The sequence below is a fragment of the Lolium rigidum genome, chromosome 1, assembly GCF_022539505.1.
Source record: "Lolium rigidum isolate FL_2022 chromosome 1, APGP_CSIRO_Lrig_0.1, whole genome shotgun sequence".
Classification (NCBI taxonomy): Eukaryota; Viridiplantae; Streptophyta; class Magnoliopsida; order Poales; family Poaceae; genus Lolium; species Lolium rigidum.
In genome coordinates, this window is record NC_061508.1 from 6696844 (window position 1) to 6704915 (window position 8072).

The window sequence follows — 8072 nt, forward strand, 5'->3', positions numbered from 1 at the left end:
TTTGATGGTAAAGTGAATACTAGATTTGGATTACTGCGCAGAAACGATTTCTTTGCTGTCACGAATTTCGACCTGCCTCTCTGTAGGTAGCTCAGAAAATTATGCCAATTTACGTGCGTGATCCTCAGATATGTACGCAACTTTCATTCAATTTGGGAATTTTCATTTGAGCATGTCTGGTGCCTCAATAAAATCCATCTTTACGGACTGTTCTGTTTTGACAGATTCTGCCTTTTATTTCGCATTGCCTCTTTTGCTATGTTGGATGAATTTCTTTGATCCATTAATGTCCAGTAGCTTTATGCAATGTCCGGAAGTGTTAAGAATGATTGTGTCACCTCTGAACATGTTAATTTTTATTGTGCACTAACCCTCTAATGAGTTGTTTCGAGTTTGGTGTGGAGGAAGTTTTCAAGGGTCAAGAGAGGAGGATGATATACTATGATCAAGAAGAGTGAAGAGTCTAAGCTTGGGGATGCCCCGGTTGTTCATCCCTGCATATTTCAAGAAGACTCAAGCATCTAAGCTTGGGGATGCCCAAGGCATCCCCTTCTTCATCGACAACATTATCAGGTTCCTCCCCTGAAACTATATTTTTATTCCGTCACATCTTATTTACTTTACTTGGAGCGTACGTGTGCTTTTGTTTTTGTTTTTGTTTGAATAAATGCTTGTGTGGGAGAGAGACACGCTCCGCTGGTTCATATGAACACATGTGTTCTTAGCTTTTAATTCATGGCGAAGGTTGAAACTGCTTCGTTAATTGTTATATGGTTGGAAACAGGAAATGCTACATGTAGTAATTGGTAGAATGTCTTGAATAATTTGATACTTGGCAATTGTTGTGCTCATGTTTAAGCTCTTGCATCATATACTTTGCACCCATTAATGAAGAAATACAAAGAGCTTGCTAAAATTTGGTTTGCATATTTGGTCTCTCTAAAGTCTAGATAATTTCTAGTATTGAGTTTTGAACAACAAGGAAGACGGTGTAGAGTCTTATAATGTTTACAATATGTCTTTTATGTGAGTTTTGCTGCACCATTCATCCTTGTGTTTGTTTCAAATAAACCTTGCTAGCCTAAACCTTGTATCGAGAGGGAATACTTCTCATGCATCCAAAATCCTTGAGCCAACCACTATGCCATTTGTGTCCACCATACCTACCTACTACATAGTATTTCTCCGCCATTCTAAAGTAAATTGCTTGAGTGCTACCTTTAAAATTCCATCATTCGCCTTTACAATATATAGCTCATGGGACAAATAGCTTAAAAACTATTGTGGTATTGAATATGTACTTATGCACTTTATCTCTTATTAGTTGCTTGTTGTGCGATAACCATGTTTCTGGGGACGCCATCAACTATTCTTTGTTGAATATCATGTGAGTTGCTATGCATGTCCGTCTTGTCTGAAGTAAGAGAGATCTACCACCTTAATGGTTGGAGCATGCATATTGTTAGAGAAGAACATTGGGCCGCTAACTAAAGCCATGATTCATCGAGGCTCGGGGCTGTACCGGTAGCTATGTGGTTCATCTCTCTCATATGTACTTCAATACAATAATCTCATGAGCTGCCTTACATGATTGAGATTTATATGATGATGCTTGTAATCTAGATGTCATTATGCTAGTCAAGTGGGTTTTATTTATGTGATCTCCCGGAGACTCCTCGTCCCACGTGTGTAAAGGTGACAGTGTGTGCACCGTGTGGGTCTCTTAGGCTATATTTCACAGAATACTTATTCACTGTTATGAATGTCATAGTGAAGTGCTTATTTATATCTCTTTATGATTGCAATGTGTTTTGTATCACAATTTATCTATGTGCTACTCTAGTGATGTTATTAAAGTAGTTTTATTCCTCCCGCACGGTGTAATGGTGACGGTGTGTGCATCCGTGTTAGTACTTGGCGTAGGCTATGATTATGATCTCTTGTAGATTATGAAGTTAACTATTGCTATGATGGTATTGATGTGATCTATTCCTCCTACATAGTGTGAAGGTGACGAGTGTGCATGCTATGTTAGTACTTGGTTTAGTCGTGTTGATCATGTCGTGCACTCTAAGGTTATTTAAACATGAACATCGAATATTGTGGAGCTTGTTAACTCCGGCATTGAGGGTTCGTGTAATCCTACACGAGTTAGTGGTGTTCATCATCCAACAAGAGAGTGTAGAGTCTAGCATTTATCTATTTATTCTGTTATGTGATCAAAGTTGAGAGTGTCCACTAGTGAAAGTATGATCCCTAGGCCTTGTTCCTAAATACGCTATCGCTGCTTGTTTCTTGTTCTCTTGCATCTGTATTGTCCGCAATATTACCACCATCAACTACACGCCGGCAAGCACTTTTACGGTGCCGTTACTACTGCTTATATTTATTCATACCACCTGTATTTCACTATCTCTTCGCCGAACTAGTGCACCTATTAGGTGTGTTGGGGACACAAGAGACTTCTTGCTTTGTGGTTGCGGGGTTGCATGAGAGGGATATCTTTGACCTCTTCCTCCCTGAGTTCGATAAACCTTGGGTGATCCACTTAAGGGAAACTTGCTGCTGTTCTACAAACCTCTGCTCTTGGAGGCCCAACACTGTCTACAAGAATAGAAGCACCCGTAGACATCAGTAAATAGATCCAATCTGGCCTTGTCGATTTTGTTCCTGCCCGTTTGCATGCATATGGTAACTTGGAAGAAGCAATGAAGATGATGTTCGGAAGCTTCCGTTTCCTCGTCGGGAAAGAGGGATCGCACCGTTTTTCGGCACCGATTTTTTCGGGACCGTTGGCGGCCGAGCCTGATTACTCGAGATCATCAGCGTCATCCGTTGAGTCAGGCGACGAGGAGGTCTCGCCACCACGCATCACCAAGCCCGCTGACAGCGGCAAGGTCGCCAACCAATTCGGCGGGTTAACCTTCGGGTCGGCTGCTGATGCCAACCTATGTTGGAGGAACGTCTCCGACAGCTTCACCCATTTTGACTTCACCAATAGTGATGTTTCTAGTGAGAGCGAGGAGGTCTTCGCCAATCTATATGATGGTGTCACCTATCCTTTGCACAACATGAGGGTGTCAAGCCCAGTACCACGAAGGAACCCGAGGATTCAGGATCCTAAGCTTGGAGATAGCATAGAGTTGATATATCATTATATATGCGTTCTCACAGCATCGGGTCGCGAGGTACAAGAAGATGAGCATTCTGAGGCTTTCGATCCATTGGGTAATCCATTGGTCGATCCCGCAGATCTTACTAGAGGAACGGGAAACAAGTATGCTCGAGCTCAGCCAAGAGAGCAGGTGCAACTGTCTCAAACTACATGGGACAGAGCTACAAGGGATCTAAACGGAGAACCAATGACATCGCAAGCATCAGGGGAAGAGCTAACAGCGTATCAGTATAAACTAATTAAATCGCACGAGGCGTGAGTTAGAAAAGATGCATGAGAAGTTAGATCAAACAAAGTGCGCGGCGCACACATCTAGCGAACGTAGAGCAAATCTTAGCGCACAGTCGGGGAATTCGGCAAATAACAACAGAGCACCCGGAGGAAGAGTCAGGTCTCGGATGGCAGGAATACCCGAAGCCGCACGAGAAGAGCATCTGGTGCAAAATCTCGACATGTCTTTCATATCCATAGATTCGAGAGGGCACATAACACCCAAGACGCCCGAAGCAGCTTACATGGCGACACACGGCGACCAGGCCACCTCCTGGCGACCCTCGAGTGTCTTTGTATGAAACTGCTATGGCAGGTATCGGTGTCATAGGGACAGGGATGCTGCCCCGGAACCCGCAAGATCTCCACGTCGTAATAGTGCAAGGCCAGTGGCGAACCGCAGATTAAGGTCACCACATCGGCAACGCAGCCCACGGTAGACAGCAGCGACAACCCGAAACAATCATAGAGAAGACAAAGCGAGAAACAATATAGTACAAGCACGAGTCGATAGAGCACGAGAAGAAAGAGGTCGAGAACATCTCCAGACAATCGAAGAAAGTGAGGAAGAATATTGCGGGCTCCCTTGCTTTACGCGTAGGGTTGACTCGAGCACCCTCTAGTTTCAAGCTACCCGATAATTACAAAAAATTCGATGGGCTCCAGGACCCAGAGGATTTGTTGGTCGATTACGTGGAAACAGTAAAACTAATGGGAGGCACAAAAGCAACGGCGATTCAAAACATTCAAGCGTACCTTAGCGGAGCTGCACGCTCATGGATGAGGAAATTTCCGAAGGAGTCGATAGATGGTTGGGAAACTTTCGAGAGGGTCTTAGTGCAGAATTTCAAATCTACTTGCAAAAAGCCAGTATTTCGAGACCTTCTTCATCATCACCGCCACCAACGTCATCACCAACCACCATGGACTCACTCTCCATCACCATGTATGAGTAGTTCTCTGTAGGCTTAACAGGTGGGCGGGGTTTGGATGAGATTGATCATGTAATCATCCATATGTATTGAGATTTGAGGTGTTTGTCTTGAAGATATTCGTGTATGAGTGGTACACCTTTGCTAAGTTTAATGCTTGTTACTAGGGCCCGAGTGACATGATTTCAGTACTGAACCTATATGAATTTATCATATATATGAGGTTGATATCTATTTGCAAGGTTTATTGCTTATTATTATTTTGACCCTACGAATCCCTAAGGTGACAGATAGGGGAAAACAAGGGGAATATGTGATAGTTCGAGAATATTGTGTGTTCGTGAATCTTAATGCTTTGTTCTGTTCTATTCGAATGGATAGAACTTAATTTTTTGTAGTTCCAAGTTGGCCCCGGTAAAATGGGAAAGCAGGATAAAACATGTTATGCAAATTCTCTTTGTTAGTATGCATAACTATGTTTGGAGCACACACCTACAGACAACTGAATTAGAGATGAATGCTATGTTAGTTGAATTAAATTATATGGTCAATATCATTCATACAACACCCTACTACTACCCATGCCTACGATTTTAGCCACTGAAAGTTACATAATATTATTTCCAGTGAAACATGGAAATCTACTGCTACTGTTTACTATTTGTTTTTTTACTATTTGAGTTAACTGCTATAAATCACCACTTGCTTTGTGAGTTTACTGATATACAATTGTGGTTGAGAGTGACGTCTCAATTGCTAGTCTATTGGTATTCGTGTGTTCCCATTGAGTCGAACTGTAAATTTGGGTAATATTTCCCATTAAAGATTTCAGCGATCCCCTATACTTGTGGGCATCGAATACCCACGGATAAGATGATCATGCCCAAGTCTCATGGTCGGATGGGATTTCAGATATATACAACTCTTTGATCAACTGGTGCTTCATGATAAGCTTGAGGTTAGACACAGACTTTGTGCCCAGTTTGTTCAACCTAAGTACTTTCTGCAAGGTTGTTATTTGATAGGTGTTTAAAGAAATGTTTTGGCCGTCTGCTTTGGATTGGGGTCCGGTGACACACAAGGTGGCTAAACGGGCAGACCCCTGGATGGGAAATGGCTTGTACTCGGGGGCAAGACTCACGCTTATGAATGCATGCCTAGCCAGCCTGCCCCTTCATTTGATGGGAGTTTGCATGCTAGGGGATGGTGTCCACCAGATTGTAGACAAACCCTGGCCCCGCTTCTACTAGGAGGCCAATGGGGCTAAGCGTAAATTTCATTAGGTAAGGTGGTGGTCAATGTGCAAACCTGGAGCCTAGGGGGGACTAGGAATCATTGACACAAATCATATGAACACTTGCTTAATGGACAAGTGGACTTGGAAACTTTACTCCTGAGCATAGGGTATATGGGCCGGCATCATTAGGACGAGTACCTCTGGTATAAGGGCCTTCTGGTGGACAACCATCGGCATGGATCCCAATTCTGGAACACCATTTAGAGAGTAAAACATATGTTCTGCATGGGGGGACATTCATAGCGGAACGATACTTTCACCAAGTTTTGGCTAGACTAGTGGCAGGGGCTCGGGCCTCCGAAAGACAAATTTCCCCATCCTTTTTTGCTTTGGCTGTGGAGTCGGATGATCCCATGGTGCAGGCTAAAACATGGGATGGTTGAAACATTCCATTCTGACGGGAGCTAGTTCGGTCTGGTTAAGCGCGTCGAGTGGAATAACCTCCCAACATATACTAATGGCAACCAACTCGCTGATAGACCGGTCTCTTGGGCCTAGAACCTCTAAGGGGGTTCTGGGTGCGCTCCCTATACCGCAAGCTATGCTCGGTCATTCCAAGCAAGGATTATGGGGTGATTTGGCATGTCAATGTCCATCTCAAAATCAGGATGTTCCTCTTGCAATTGTGTAGGAAACGCGTCCCACCGAACGAGAACATTCGTCGGAGCCACGGTGATGTGGGCATTACCCTTGGGGTAACCAACATTAGGCTACCTCCACCGGCCCAACTGGGGCCCATGAAGGTTGCCTAACATCCGAGGTGGGCCCATGCGTCGATGTTGGAAAAGGAGACTCATCCGAAGGAAGATTTTTGATGAACAAGGGAAGAAGATGCGATACAAGGAAAGGTTAGACTATACCTCTTTGTACCATAGTCGAGTCCGGACAGATCTCTTGGGACCTGGCTTGTTATATAAAGGCCAGGAGAGGATCTGCCGGAACATAACTTACACACGTAGAACCACCGCAAGATCAAAAACCAGAACATAGAGCCCTTGCCTCTCGGTGAGACCACCATAGCCCATCGACTAACCCATTGTAACCCAATATACTTTCGATAATCAAGATCAGACAAGCAGGAAGTAAGGGTTTTACCTCATCGAGGATCCCGAACCTGGGTAAATAGCTCTCCCTGTTTGTTTGGTTATCGATATCTCTCTCCATTTGTGTGGTTATCGATGTCTCATGCTAGCCTGCAGGATTCCATCAACCCTAAGCCCCTCATGTTGGGCATTGTCGGGGAGCACCCCCGACAATTGACGCTGTCTTTGGGAAATATGTCGGCACAAGGCATGTCATCGGCTGCTCCAGTCACATCGACTGCGTTCTTGTTGACCTCACCGACACCATCGTCACCTACGCTTTCAGGCTCAAGGTACCCGGTCCATTGCGGATCCTTCGAGTTTACTCCACGCAACGATGCATCGCATCCAATTCCTTCGGGGTTACGCGGCGACATGGACACAACGTTCGGCGGTGTTCACTTCTTCATCGACTCTGGAGGTTTCCTTTGACTTTCGGGCTCAGGCGCGCCAGGTTTGGAAAGGACTTCAATCCCAACAATAGCTGTTCCGCCGGTAGACGCGGGGGATTCACCATACTTGATCGATAATAGCGACATAAGCATCCAGAGAAATCTTGGTGGCACTGGAAGCAGACAGGAGCGCCGGAAGAGGAGAAGGGATCTTTGTTACCAGGCAATCGACCAAGCCGCAAGCCGTCCTCATCAACAAGGCGAAGGATGCCACCGCGTGTAGCAAACATTGTACAAAACATATACCACCAGCTCATTAGCATTCAGCGATGAACATACAAGAGATAGAATATGTGCAACTCCGAGTCTTGTTTGAAACACGGGAATTCAGCAGTGACCTTTAGTAAGTTCTGTTTTTCTTGTGTTCTTCCTGTATAGTACCGTAAGTCATCTCTTTTGTTTCTGGTTGAAGTAGAGGATGACTCAACTTTATCACAGCAAGGTAAGAGATTAAAATTATTTGCAAGTACTCCAAAATGGTTATCTTTGGTAAGTTACTGTATGTTTTTCTTATGTTCTTCCAGTATTAGTAATTCAAGTTTTGTGATTTTATATAACAAAACTAACAAAATGAAAGGTGTTCTTCCTGTATAGTACCGTAAGTCATCTCTTTTGTTTCTGGTTGAAGTAGAGGATGACTCAACTTTATCACAGCAAGGTAAGAGATTAAAATTATTTGCAAGTACTCCAAAATGGTTATCTTTGGTAAGTTACTGCATGTTTTTCTTGCGTTCTTCCAGTATTAGTAATTCAAGTTTTGTGATTTTATATAACAAAAATAACAAAATGAAAGGGGCGTTGCGAGAATCGAACTCGCGACCTCTCGCACCCAAAGCGAGAATCATACCACTAGACCAAACGCCC

General features: G+C 44.0%; 1 non-coding gene across 1 annotated transcript; it reads right to left on the minus strand.

Annotated features, from left to right (window-relative positions):
- Positions 1-8000: 8000 nt before the first annotated feature.
- On the minus strand, positions 8001-8072 carry TRNAP-UGG. Its single transcript has one exon. It is a non-coding gene; the product is annotated as a tRNA-Pro (tRNA).